At 39.4% G+C, this 14,319-nt stretch overlaps 1 protein-coding gene across 1 annotated transcript in view; it reads right to left on the bottom strand.

Annotated features, from left to right (window-relative positions):
* Positions 1 to 3,905: 3,905 nt before the first annotated feature.
* Positions 3,906 to 14,319, bottom strand: part of C5H14orf132 (chromosome 5 C14orf132 homolog) — a 46,085-nt gene continuing 35,671 nt past the window's right edge. Inside the window, exon 3 of the transcript XR_005257151.1 lies at positions 3,906 to 3,928. The gene's annotated coding sequence lies outside the window, so the exon portion shown is untranslated. The remainder of the gene's footprint in view (positions 3,929 to 14,319) is intronic.

Raw genomic sequence — 14,319 nt, 5'->3', positions numbered from 1 at the left:
AAAGTCTGAAATTTCCCTTTTAGGGTGGAAATGGCAGTCTTGCTGATTCTGAAATTACAATTTTTATTTCATTTTTTATGCCCAACATATTTAATCACAGAATCATAGAATTGTTTGGATTTGAAAGGGATATTAAAGAATATTTATTTCCAACCTTCCTGCCATAAGCAGGGGCACCTTCGACTACATCAGATTGCTCAAAGCTCCATTCAGCTTGGCCCTGAACTTCCAGAGACTTGGCATCCAAAATTTTGAGCAACCTCTGCCAGTGCCTCATCATCCTCACAGGAAAGAATTTTTCCTAGTATCTAATCTAATCTAAACCTACACTCTTTCAGCTTAGAGCCATTATGTCTCATCCCCTATCTGCCCTTGTAAAAAGTCCCTTTCCTGCTTTCTTGTAGGTCCCTCTTTAGGGAGTGGAAAGTGCAGTAAGGTCTCTCTGGAGCCTTCTCCACGCTGAACAACCCCAACTCTCTCAATCTGTCTTCATAGGAGAGGTGATGGAAATTAAAAGAATGAAGAAATGAAGAATGAAAGAATGAAGAATGAAAACAAAAACCAGCCTTGAACCAATAAACAAGACACCCCAAAGCATGCAGTCTTCTTACTCTTTTCAAGATATTAGAATAGAGTATTTCAATTGGAAGGGACCTAAAACTTGAAGGTTTGTTGTGGATGCTGTAGATTTAAGGAAAAGCAAATAAACAAAAAACCCCAAACGCCTCAAAGTGGCTCTCAACATCTACAGTGATCACTATAAGATTTAAGATAAGAGCTCCAACTCACTAAGAATCTGAGATTTCCTGAATGGTGACTGCCAAATTGTGGAATGAAACCTCACAGATAGAAAGGGACCAAAATTCAAAGCAAGCATCATGTAAGAAGGTGACAAAATCTCCCTTGCAAACAGCACCCCCCCCCCCCCCAAAAAAAAAGAACCCAAAACAAAGCAAAGCAAAACAAATATAGTGTCAAAACAGAAGATGCACTGAATATCTTTTTAAAAGAAAATTTAAAAAGCAAGGAAATTTTGATCAGAGATATAATGTCCACTAAGGTGCTATTTCTTTTGATGTGAAACATCAGAAAGAGGAAACCTTTTCTTTTTATTTCTTGCCCTAGTGAGACAGGATATCACTCATGGAAAAGTGGGAAAGCAGTGTCAAATAGTGGCGACAGGAAACATAACATCAGCAAATTTCTTTTAAGACCCACTGGTCTTGGGGTGGGTTGTTTTAGAAATATGAAGTGACTGAAGGACAATAGGCATCTATTTGTGAGCCAAGCAGCAGTTCTCATATCCTCATGCAGACAATATTCCTCTCATTGCCTTCAGGGATGTAGGTTTCCATACCAAAGGAGGAAAAGTACTAGCAGGATGTGAGAAACAGATTCACTCTTTTAATATTTTGATTCAAAAGGGGAAAGGTGAGTCACCGTTCCGCAAATAGAAACATTGACGGGTATCTCTGCGATGCAAAAAAGGAGAATTTTCAAATTCCCCTGGGTTTTGAGCTTGCTAAAGAATGATAACTTGGGAGAATTCTTTTCCTCTCAGTCCTGCACTTAGAAATTTTCTGGGTGGTGTGTGAAATAAAGGGTCTGACTCTGAGCTTACTATTAGTGGCCCTAATCAAGAAGGACCCTGCTGAAGCCAGCATTGCACGGGTACAATCATTTGAAACGTGTGTGGAGAAGATAGGTAAGATTATCTTTTTCAGCAGATATTATCTGCTGAAAATATTGCTCAGTTTGCTCCAATCAGTAGATTATGATGCTATTTTGAATAAAGGAAACCAAATTCTTGTGTCCTTGCTTTCAATGATTCTCAGCAAACTACAAAGGAAGCCGCCAAAAAAAAACTTTTCTGTGTTTCCAAACTGCACAAGAGAGGAAAGCTTCAAGGCTGTGCTATAGACATTCAACAATATTTCAGAGAAATCCTAAAAAGGATTCCAAAGCCGAGGACACTTTGATTATTTCACTGGATCTTGTATAAAAATAGGCCACGAATTTCCAAACAGTGCCGAATCTTTTCCGTAAGTGAGTGACATTTGTTGAGCAGGAATAGTTTTTCAAAGCAACACTTTGTTGGAAAATGAATCTAGGAGAAGAAATGCAGTATATTTTTGTTTCAATATCTATTTCAAGTTTGTGATTCATCTCTACATAACCAACATGACTGTATCCTAGGTGACTTAGGATAAAGCAAGCAGTGAGGGGGGTGGCGAGTGCCTTCTGTGAATTCCTCATGTAGTGGTGAACAGATGGGATATAAATCATGTTTTCATAGCTTATAAAGAAAAAGACTCATCAGTCACTGCAACTGTGATGTGATATAAGGATTAGTTCATGGTAGATCATGTAGCATTCCAGGAGAGAGTTCTAATACTGTCTCAAGGCTAAAATATTACATTACACATTATTTGTTACAGATGCAACATAAAGGAAATACTTTGGTTAGGATTATCTCAAAGCTACTGATCTCTCAAACAAGATAGGAAAAATATCACTTTAGATTTAGATTGTGCAGTCTTAGATGGTGTTCATTATCAATAATACTTCAATTTCATGTCAGCTTTGCAGCTGTCCAGGGACATCCATGTACTTTTCCAGGGTCAAATTATCTTTAAAGAATGGAAGGCATTTGTAGTGTGTGCAGTAAGACAAGAGAGAAAAAAGAAGATAAGTAAATATCTCTACAGAATAAAATAATTTTTATAAATTGTAATATGTTGAGGTAATTTTGTAGGTTAAGGGAAAAAAGGAACATGGATAGCCTTGCATCTGGAAAATTAAGCAATAGAGGCTTAGAGACTGTTCTTTCTTGGAAGCATATAAGGATTTTGCCACTGATTTCATAGCAAAGAAGAAATACCATTTCTAACATGTACCAGTACCTCACAGCCAAGCTAACTTGTTTCTAAGACTAAGGAACTGGAGATACAGACACTGCAAGGTTTACATGGAATGGCATTTTGCAAATGAAAATCCAACAATCAGAAGAATTATTTCAGTTCTCATTAGAACAAGACATTTTTCACAGCTTCCTTTCTGAAATTTCCTTCAGTTTCTTTAAATTCCACTTACAGAAACCATGATGCCATCCTCTGACAGCCTGACAGATTGCACTAAGCCAATTAAATTAAACAAAACTTATGCGCAGACACTAAAATCTGTTACTCCAAAAACATATTGTCTTGAATCTTATTATTAGAAAGACTTCCACCCTGAAGAGGTAACATGCTTATAAATAATATAGTTTACTGGAAAAAAACCATACAGCTGAATATCCTAACAGTGACAGAAATCAAACCAGTTGTGAAATCAGTTGTACTGATTTTTAATGAATTTCAAGCATAAATCTATCAATAGACAAGACTTAGGCATCCAAGTGGCTTAAAAATAGTTCCATAATAAAGCTAATTTTCTGAATTCTGTCATCAGTGTTTCCATCTTAAAAAAATCACAACCAACCAACCAAAAAGAACCCCAAAGCTCCAAATTCCCCAAAACTTCAAAACTTAAAACTGTTAAATCTCTCCTGGAAGCTGTCTAACCTGGGAACTCTCCAAGTATCTGTGGGTTCTTAAAGCTTGCTTTAGGATACCACCCAAGGGAAAGTTCTTCTGATGATCCCAAGTGTGCAGCTTGTGCTCCATGAACGAGGTTTCATCTGTGAGATTTCGTGCACCATAGAACAAATTAACTATGAAAGACTAAGATATTATATTCTTCTTCCATCTCTCCCACCCAGCAATGTCCAGCATTCATTGATCAGAGTGAGCACTTACCTGAATGTGGAGGAGAAAGCTCAGATTCCCCTTCTGCACATGGGGAGGCAAACTCATGGTTCTGAGGTCAAGGCTGCACTCACTGAGTTGTAGAATACTGTTTGCCATACTCCCATTTTAGTGCTTAGGCCCTAAAGAGAGATTAATTGGACAAGAGAGCAAATACAAGTGTTTTAGTGGTTAGGAAACTCAGCTGGGAGTAGACAAGTCTTAAACTATTTCTCCAATTGCATATTTTAAGAGGGGTAAGACGAAAAGCACCAATATGCAGTTTTGCAGACAGTTTATTAATGCAGCTACTGTGATCATTTCAAATTCCCTAGAAAATGCTGTGCAGATTTCTAGCTGATGAATAGACAACTGAAGTTATTTAAACGTTTTCATGTCTTCTCCTAGCCAGTTTTTTTTCTATAGTGGTAAGTGGGATGGATGCTAACTCTTAAATACCTTCCCTGAGATGAAGTGAGGATTGAAATCAGAAGCAGGCAGAGAAGGTGAGACCTGTTTTCCATGAAAAAAAAAAAATTATTGCCTTCAAATCCCCAGCCAAGTGATTACGCTTTTCAAGTTGGTCAGGAGAGGAGAAATCTCAAAATGACACTGTGGTAACCAGTAAGACCAGCTCAGAACTTTTCAGCTGACTTGGCCTCAAGTTTCAAGAACTGCTTCAGAAATTATTACATTTTTCATTTAATCTGAGCTGTTAACCATATGGGTCCTATCATTAGTTGAACCTATGCTACCAAAAATTTCAGCTGCAAAAACTTCAAGGTGAACAAGTAATAATCAGTCTTTAGGTTACCTCAGTTTTCACAGTGGAGACTTGAGATATCAATTCTGGCAGTTTTTCAGTGAAATCTTAACACTGATGTGAGACAAACCTATCAGGATAAATTAACATGGTTGTAGGTATGCTAAATAAAGTGGGAGAAATGTGTGCAGTGACATGATACTTAACGGGTTATGAAAATACAATCTTATTTTACAATCATTGTTGTCATGAAAAGCTTGCAACATTAAGTGGGAGATGCATGAGGAATGGGAAGTGAAGTCCCTTGGAAAGTGAAGTCCAGAGGGTAAGTCAAAGTCATGGCCAAGTCACTCTTGCCATTGAAGTGTCAGTCACAGGATTGCCCCTGGACTTGTCAGAGTTGCCCTTCCAGCAGGCTACCAAAGTACAGTCTATCCTTCAAGGGGACAGTCAGAATAAAGCCTCCAGGCAAAATTTGCCTTTCTGTGCTCAGAAACTGTCGTGGGTTTTTTAGTAGTTTTGTGTTTAGGTTTTTTTCCCTGTTTGTATTTCTTTTGTGATTTGAGCTGGCTTGCTTGTTTGCTTGTTTTTTCCTTATTAAATCTTGCTATTTTGCTATTATTTTGTAACTGGGATGAGCATGGAATAGGCAATTGATAGCTGCAGTGCAGGAAAAAAAACCTGCTCTTTGGATTTTTAATTTCCAGTTGTGGAATGGCCCTGCATTCTAGTTCTGATTATCTGATGTGATAGCATTTTCTGTGGCTTGTATTACAGCATAGAGGAAATAGTCAAGTGGTTTGAGAGGCATTATCCTCATTTCTACGCCAAATTTGCTTTGTTGTTTTTGTTTTGATGGGGATTTTTGGTGTTGCTTTCTTTTAATATAAAACATTGTTTCACCACTTGATTTAACAGACATTCTTTTCCTGTGGTCCTTTCCTGTTGAAATTGATGTGCTACAATGGAAGTCTCTTACCATGCAGGTTTGAAGGAGGCACTTCCTATTTCCCTGGAGTGAGTCATGGGGTTTATCTGAACAGGGAAGATGGGGTAACCTCCAGCCAAGGCCCCAGGCCAGCTGTGTGAGGCTGCCCAGTGCCTGTTCTTGCACACCCCCCAGCAGGAGCCCGCACAGAGCGCTCATTCCCAGCCCCACGCTGCACACAAACCCCCTGCAGCTCCTCATAAGGGCAGCCCTGCTGTGGTTTTTGTGAGCACCTGTGACAATTTTCTGTGCTGATCAGATAACCAGTCAGTTTAGAAGCAGAGCTTTGTAGATCCCTAAGTAATTCATAGTGCATCAGGTTGCTGTGGCAGCTCTTCCCCACTTAACAAGAATTAAAGCACAGGAGGTACAGAAGGACTGAGGGAAGCAGAGGACTGCTGTCGAGCTATAAAGCACGGATGGTTCTCATCTAACTTAAATCAGCCTCACTGCAGAAAACATTCTTAACTGGGCACTTGTACACACATTAAAACACATCCCAAGAGTTGTTTTTATCACAGAACAGATAATAGATTATAAAAAAATACAGCATAATTTGACACAGTATGCTGTTCACATACTGATGTATTTAAAAATTGCTTCAGTGGCAAGATTATATTGAAAATTTTAGCATGTGACCATCCAAAGCTGTTTGGAGTTATGCCATCCCATTGTACTGCACTAAAAATGCTCTGATTCTTGTCATATCAGAGGTCTCAACATCCTATAGATAAAATCAAAGCTAAACAAAACTATTCTGAAGTAGGACAAAATGGTGTTAAGTTTTATGTTTGTTTCTTTTGTTTTTTCACATTTAGAATGTATTTTTTCCCCAAAATTGCCCAAAGAACAGAAATCCTAGGCTGTGATTGGAAGATGGAAAAATTAAGGCTTCATCAAGAGTATCCTACAATCAGAATCGAGGCAATGGGGACAACAACTTTAAGAATTAAATCCTACATATCCTTGAACTATAAAAGAAATAGGAAAATTCTTACAAGGTCAAAATTTGAGTTTGATTTTAGAAAAGTCCAGTCAAGATGTACTTCAAAAGATAGGACCTACCTGAAACAAAAATCAAGTAAATAGTAAGCAGAAATTATTAGGGAAGGTTGCACAGAGGATAGAAACTAGTTTGGCTAAGAGCAGCTGGTGTGGTCACAAAAATTATTTAAAAAACACAGAAGCATGAGACTTTGAAAGGAATGAATGGGTGCTTAGATTTACCAAAAGGTGAAAGAAATAAGTACTTTGTAAGTATTTTGTTTCCCTCAGCTGTTATTGCAGAGGAGTTTGAGGTATATTTACTCAAAGACTTTTCAAGCAATAAATATTGATAAAGATCAAGAGTTTGGGTATTCACACAAGGTAAGAAATGAAAGAGTAGAGAGATTAAAAAAATAAATTAAAAGCACCAGGTGCTTGGAAGAAGAGCTGAGCTGCTAAGAAAATTAGAATTCTGTTTAAAATTGTTTGCTGCACTGAAGGCCCTGGGAATCATAAATCACTTTACCCATCCTTTAACGAGTCACTAGGGAAATTCAGAGAGCAGTAAACCTTTTCTTCTATACCCAACTAACATCTGTAGGCATAAAATCTTTTTAATTCTGATCAGAAATCACAAAAGAATCTTCATAAAAGGAGTGTCTTCCTTGCTTCTAATGATCAAGGATTGTCTGAATATGTAAGGGAAATGCAGGAGTTAGTTGATTTCATGGATTCAGAATCATAACGTCTGTCTTTACAAAATGTAATACAGATTTTGTGGGTGATTTGCTTAGCTCAGAATAATGCCTTTGCAAGCAATAGCAAAAGGCAAGCTCCTGTTTGAGTCCAATGTTTCTGTTAAGACAGGAGGCAGTGAAACAGATAGCAGGTTGTTTATAGAAGAACTTCACCTATACCCACGTAAGATATGTGCCGGCTGCAGTTAAAGCTGCGAAGTCATTTGGTCTGATTTTAATTAATTATTTTTATCCTAAAGAAAACTGTAATGTACCATTAGACACAGCAAAATATGTCAGTTGAAATGCTATAGTGGACAGGCTCTCTTGGGCTAAAAGAATGACGTTCTTTGTTAGTCTCACTACAGAGCAATTTCCATTAGCAGACAGCTTGTTTATATTGATAATGCTCTGCAAAAAACAGTGCTGACAATTTCAATTGGTTTTATCACTCTGAACACACATAGCTAAATTTTTAAATGACTGTTGCACAGAACATTCTCTTCCATTTCTAGATTATACTCATTTCTTAATGTTGTGCAGAATCGAGAAATGAACAGAAATGTGATCTGCATGATTCCATAGTTGCAATGTAAAAATGAATTATAATTAGATATTGCTGTAGTGCAGCAATTGCGGTGCCTTACATTCTGATGGGTAAATTCTGGAATATGTAATGTTGCTAGATTGGACTAGATAAAACATGCCTTTTATTTTTTTTAATTTTTATTTTTAAAATTAATTTTCGTCAGACTTGCTATCAAGATTGGTTCATGCATCTTCATGAACCGAGTTTGCTACTTTCAAAGGTAAATAATTTTTTAAATTTTAAATAGTGCTTAAGAGGTCTCTCAGCATGTCCTTTTGCCATTCTTTCAGCAGATGTGAACTCAGCTTGCCTCATTGAATCCCTTTAGGAGAATCATAAGGAAAGGCCCATAATAATCTGTATGCTGTATTGCATTAGCAAAGCTAACTGTTTTTCTTTCTTCCCATTGCCACTATCTGCCTTGGTGAAGCTTGCTGGACATCCTGCAGCAAAATCTGACGCCCCCTTTAATTCCCCAGGAGCCTTTGGTCAGGATTTTGGGGCCACAGACACAAAGGCCCCTGCACAGCTCTGGGGGTCACGATGGCCAAGCCCAGCTGGGGAGAGAACTGGCAGAGAGCAGCGACAGAGGGCTCATGCTGTAAGGGCTTCTGAGCTAATGGTTGAAAAAAACAAGACTGTTTTTGGGCTCCCAGATGTGTTGAGGCACTTCTTGGACTTGTAGAGCTGGTAAATGCATTTCTGTAGAAATAGCCACAGTCATATTCCATGCCATACATTCAATAGAGATAGTTTCTGATGGCTACCAAATCATGCAGATTTGTAAACTGCAAGAAATAACTAGTGTCAGAGTAGCACTGGAGGTAATAATTAAGTAACTGCAATTCCAGACTTCTAACTACTCTCAAGTGAACTGAGAACAAAATGAAAAATCACACACCATTATTAATTTGAAGAACTTTATCCAAAACCACAATTTCCATCCGATATTAACAAAACTTTCTATTTTCACCATAGTAAAGGAATGAACCAGTACTAAGTATACATATAGTGAAAGCAGTCAATAACTGGAAAAGAACATAACAGGAGCTTAAAAGAATACATTTCTCTTAACTAAACTTGCTAATTACAGTAAACTTGGAGAAAGCAGAGGGCATTTTTAAAGTTGTTTTTGTCTTTACAGATAGAGCTCCACGATCCAAGAACAATGATTACAACATTAAAAGTTTTTCTAGAAACCAACCCATGTATTACAAAAACAATACAGAGAATCCCTGCAAACCTGATAGTGTACAAAACAGGGTAGCAGAGAGAAAGCACAAGAGAATTAAATTGTTCAGGATTATTAAGAAAAAGTAACAGTGCATACTAAAGGGCTCCTGTAAAGCTGCTTTACATGAACTGAAGAATATAATTTCCATATGACTGTGATTTTGTGTGAAGCACAGATGCTTTTAGAAGTGTCACTATTTAGCTTTTTTTTTGGGAGAAAAAAGCCCCAAATAATCAGGCAGTATTTGAGATAACTGAAAAACAAACGTAATAGGTTACCTCACAAAGCTAACTACCAGATTTATTTACACAAGTTTCACATTTCACTGAGACTTTGTACTCCACTCCTTCTAAACTTCCAAACTTCAGAACTGGAAGAGGATTTAGTTAGAGAAAGAACAAATATTTCTCAGGTTGGCTACTCATACTAGGAAAAAATAGTGCAACTGTTTGCTACATTATATACCCTTCCAGCGTATCTATCAAAATATTCAGACACAGTTTTATTACCTTCTCATTTAAAAAAATACAGCATTCTGCTTTCTTTCTTGCTTTTGATTAGGAAATTACAGACATCTTTACATTTAAAATAAAACCCCAGCAACCCACGGCTAGTCCTGCAAACTGATCCAGTGAAATGATGTCAGAAGTTCAGAAGAAGTGTTATTAATGCAGTTGACTCCAGGTGGAGGCAGAGGTCCCTCTGGATGGAGCAGCGTGCAGGCTCAGGAACTTCAATCATCCTTATGAAGGCAGCAGCTGAGACAGGTTTTAGGCCTAGACTTGAAACAGTTCAATCTTATTTGTTCATTGGTGGGAGTGAACGCCTCAGGAAATGAGATATCACTGTAATGGCTGCAGCTCAGGAAGCTCCCAGAACACAAGGCTGCATAGCTCCCTCAGCTCTGGCAGAAGAATGTGCTTTCCTTTGGGCACAATGGGATTTCTAAATGCTCAATCTGGCTGTAGCAGCTTGGCTGTGTGTCTGAGAAATGCAGGTGTGATTAGATTTGAAATAGCTTAGCACATTGTGGCTGTTTTTCTTTACTGAATAGGCTGCTCTTTAATGGCCCTGACCCCACAGTAAATCACATGGAGCTTTTCTGTTCTCCTTAGGGCCCACTCCCACTGTCCTCACCTTACCCCAAGAGCATTACCACTGATTCTGATCTGCTAAAAAAACAAAGGCCTTCGGGTTGGGAAAAGCTCAGCAGGTGTTGGCTGCAGAACAGCGCAGTGTATCGATAAAGTCTGAATTTTTGAAAGGTAACTTTGCATTGTATGGATACTGACAACACAGTTACCAGGCTTCACGGCCACATCTTGCTCTTCTGCTTAGGGGAAACACTTTGTGGTTTGCTGAGGAAGATAATGGTTAAGATTTTCTCCCTAGAAGAGGCCTTGTGTCACTGTTCTTTGCCCTCACTGTGGAATGTCCTTTCTGATCATGACCCTTACTCTCAGAGGTTAGCCAAGGAGCTGGCTAGCAAGGGCTGAAGAACACTGCTGGCTTCAAATGCTCACATCCTCTGATACCAAGGAATGAAAAGAATACAGCAAAGACAAGGGGAGAAATCAAATGAAGGCATAGAGACTACACGATGGTGGCAATGAGTTTAAAGAGATGGATGTGAGTTCAAGGGTAACATGGGGAGGAATGAGGAATGATAGAGCCTAAAGGATTGGGTAGTGACTTTGGAGACATTCTGTGATTCTCTTGCTTGTTTCTTTTCTTAGCATCTTTAAAGTCTGGATAATAGTAAGATCTCCTTTGAGACCTGCTGGCAGAAAACTGAAGATTAAAATGAGACAATGCTGCTGTACAGATGATACTTGACTCATTAATGTTCCATCCTTAAGAAAATAGGGTTGTTTTTGCTTTTGCAGGAAGACTAAGCAGACCTTTGGGAGGTAAATCCTAAATGTATTCTACTAACACAGGAACATTTAAGAGTATTTTCTACAACTGAAAATAGTAGCCTGGGAAAGATAGAATGGGTGGCACAATGCTCCCAAGAATTCCCAAAGAGAGGGAGACTATCTGTGCTCACACAAAAGGGCACTTGCCTTGCTACCAACAGCTCAAGTCTGCCTATGTCACTCAGGAAAAACTGCCTTCAGAGACATGTCCTTGAGATGATTGTGACGTGTTTGTCTTATCAGGGTTTTCTTTTCCAGTTCATGGCTGTGTTGGTGTAATTTCCAAACCAGCAAAAGTAGCTCTGGCCATGTTGTTTCAGTGTAAATGCTCTGGGTGAGGCCAGAATGAGATAAAATTGTCATGCATTTTGTTCTGCAAAGGCAAATATTTCCCTGGAACTGCTTATGTAGGTAATTGGAACATTCTTTTTTCTTTGTGCCTGAAGAAACACAAACAAAAATGGGACATGGCCGGTCCATAGCTGTTAGGAGTTCCCTACATGTCTACAGAAGAGCATAGTGGTGACTTAATTTTCCCTGTTTTGTGCTGAAAAAATGAGGTAAAAGGGAAAGATGGGTTGTATGAGGAAACACAAAAAGTTAGTGTCAGATTAAGGGCAGTAGGAGACTTTAAGGCTCAGGATGCCTTGACTGCTTTAGGATGCTCTCAGACAAGGGTAAAGGGCTAAATGCATGTTAAACCACCCCTCTTTTGACCTTCTAGTGACAATGTACCAAGAACAATACAGCTAACAGAATATTGATCTCTGGCTCTGCTGTGAATAGAACAAATGTGCTTGTTTCCCTGAGGATTAGCAAGCTGTGAGGGGAGGAGGGACATGCTGTACCTGGTGGTTCAGCTCACACTCAGCCCCGGCTGTGTGTCCAGGGAGCCAGCAGGGCTCAGAGAGACACAGCAGCAGTTAATGAACCACTCAGCTCTGCCTGTCAGAACCCTCATGGCTGACATTATCACCAGGGACCTCACTGCCCTTTCCTTCCTGCACATTAATCACGTGAAATCCAATTCTCCAGAGCTCCAAATGTTCCAAAGGCACAGATGCATTTTGATCTGGGATTCTGATCTTTAGTCCGTTTATCTCAAATGGAAATCACCCTTAAAAAGAACAAATTTCCAGATTCTACTCTGTGATTAGCCACAGGAAACTCAGTCAAATTACCTTGAATAAATGGACAGCGCTACATGAAATAAATGACTCTCAGCAGCCTGCAGAGAAATGTGAAAAGGATATTAACAACTGGAATTGCTTGAGTATAGCAAAATGAAAGCTTTTAATAATAGACAAAATACATAACAACCCAGAGACTAGAGGCTCCTGTTTTCATTTGGTCCCAGACACAAAGGTGTATTTTTTTAATGTTCAAATGGGTGTACAGGGCAAGACAATAATGGCTGAATGCTTCTATTCACTCTTGATTAGGGGCTGATTATTACAGTCTGCTTAGCAGCTGGGTGGGATGCTGACTGCCCTCAAGTCCTTTTGCAAGTGAGGATTTTGGAGCAGGGATCTCATTACTTCTGAGATATCTGTGACCATATCTGCCCACTGAAAAGGCTAAATACATCATTTGTGGCAGATGAGTCTCCCTGCTACTATTGCTGCATCCATTTCAAAATCGGTTTTTCAGCTTCGCAAGCGCGTTGACACAGAAATACAGGTTGTTAATGCTGTGGGCAAACACAGACTCCTACTTGCAGATAAAAATATGACAGGAATAGCTCTAGTGGGTTTGCCCACTCAGTTCTCCTTTCTAATGGGCCATTGAACCCACCTGAATAATTGTTCAGCCTTTAGTCTCTTTGCTGTGGTGGCTGCACAGCTGCTGTGTCGAGCAGCTGGCTGCTTTGAGAAAAAAAATTCTTTAGTGGGAGTTTGATTATTTGATTATTTGGTACGTTGCCATAGATCCCTAGAGGCCATGGCTAAAAGGGAATTACTAGGGCACCCCAGTTTGTCTTCCTTGGCTCACTGATAACTTCGCAGGGCAAAGATGCTTCTTGTGTTTGTATGATGAGGTTGCACAACAGAGCTGGAGGTAAAACACCTCTAGAGGTAGAGCATATAGAAAGTGGTTTGCTTCATCTCCACAGAATGAACTGCAGTCAGGATTTTCTAACTGCTACCTGTGCTAGACATTTTTAATTGAAGCACTGATCAAGCGGAATCCTTTTCTCAGGCTCATACACAAAGTGCTCAGAAAGCACAGAACCCTGTTCTTTTAAAGAAAGGCTTCAGAAAACAGCTCTGGGGAATGTGCTTGGGTTTGGCTTCCTCATCACTCTTGAGTGAGTGACATCAATTATCCAGCTGCCTGGCTCCAAGGAACAGAGAAACTACAGTGCTCCAAGTCAAGCTGGGTTGAGAGTTCAAGAGGCAACATATTTCACAGGAGCACACCTGTGAAACATCCCCCACTCAGCCACTGCTCCATTCCCCTCTGTACCTTCTCTGAACTTAATGATGAACTAGTCCTCTTTTTCAACGGTTTAATTTAAACTTTCACTAACCTCCCAGAAGAGAGAAGTGGTTGTAGTGGACAAAGCTGGAACACAACATCCAGAAATATAGTGTGCATATTGTCACTATCAAAGTAGAGCAGAGCTTGAACCAGCTCTGCAATTTAGGAATCTTCAATACACCTGAGAATTTCCACACAGACACTCACGTGCAGTATCCTTGTACCTGCATCCTAGAAATAACTTTTTCTCCCAACAAAGAAGCTATACAGTTAGTGTGCAGTTTAACTATGAGGCAGGAAATGCCTGCACTTGCTGCTTGCACCCAGCTTGCCATGTCACCCTGTCAAGCCAATTACTTAAATTAAAGTTTTGTCTGGCCCTTCTTGACAACACAGCCTCTAACAATGAAAATATGTATGATGATGATCTGGATGCAGGAGGTGGAACTCACTGTTTTCCAAGGCTCCTGCTATTACTATCAGTTTCACATGAAAGTAGGGCATTTTCTTTGGGAAAACGAACAAAAAAGTGTCACTCGGTTTCACTAGCAGAATAGTGGGTTTTTTTGCTGTTCCCACTCTAATGCTTTTTCTTCATGGTTGAAGAGTTTAGTCCAGTGCTCTGGGAGAGAGATGCAAACATTGCTAATTGCACTAAGATTAATATTCTAGGAAATTTAAGCAAAGCACTCCACTGGTAAATTCATTAGGCAGCAGAATAATCCCACTGGGCAAGTACCATTGTGTCAAACTGGTTTTAGTCATGGTAGAAATGTTTTACTCTTTATGCCAAAATGCTTGCAGGATCTGGCCTAACTAGACAGCCTGCAGGAACA

This window comes from Motacilla alba, chromosome 5, assembly GCF_015832195.1.
Source record: "Motacilla alba alba isolate MOTALB_02 chromosome 5, Motacilla_alba_V1.0_pri, whole genome shotgun sequence".
Lineage (NCBI taxonomy): Eukaryota > Metazoa > Chordata > Aves > Passeriformes > Motacillidae > Motacilla > Motacilla alba.
This window is presented reverse-complemented; position numbering and strand designations above follow the sequence as displayed.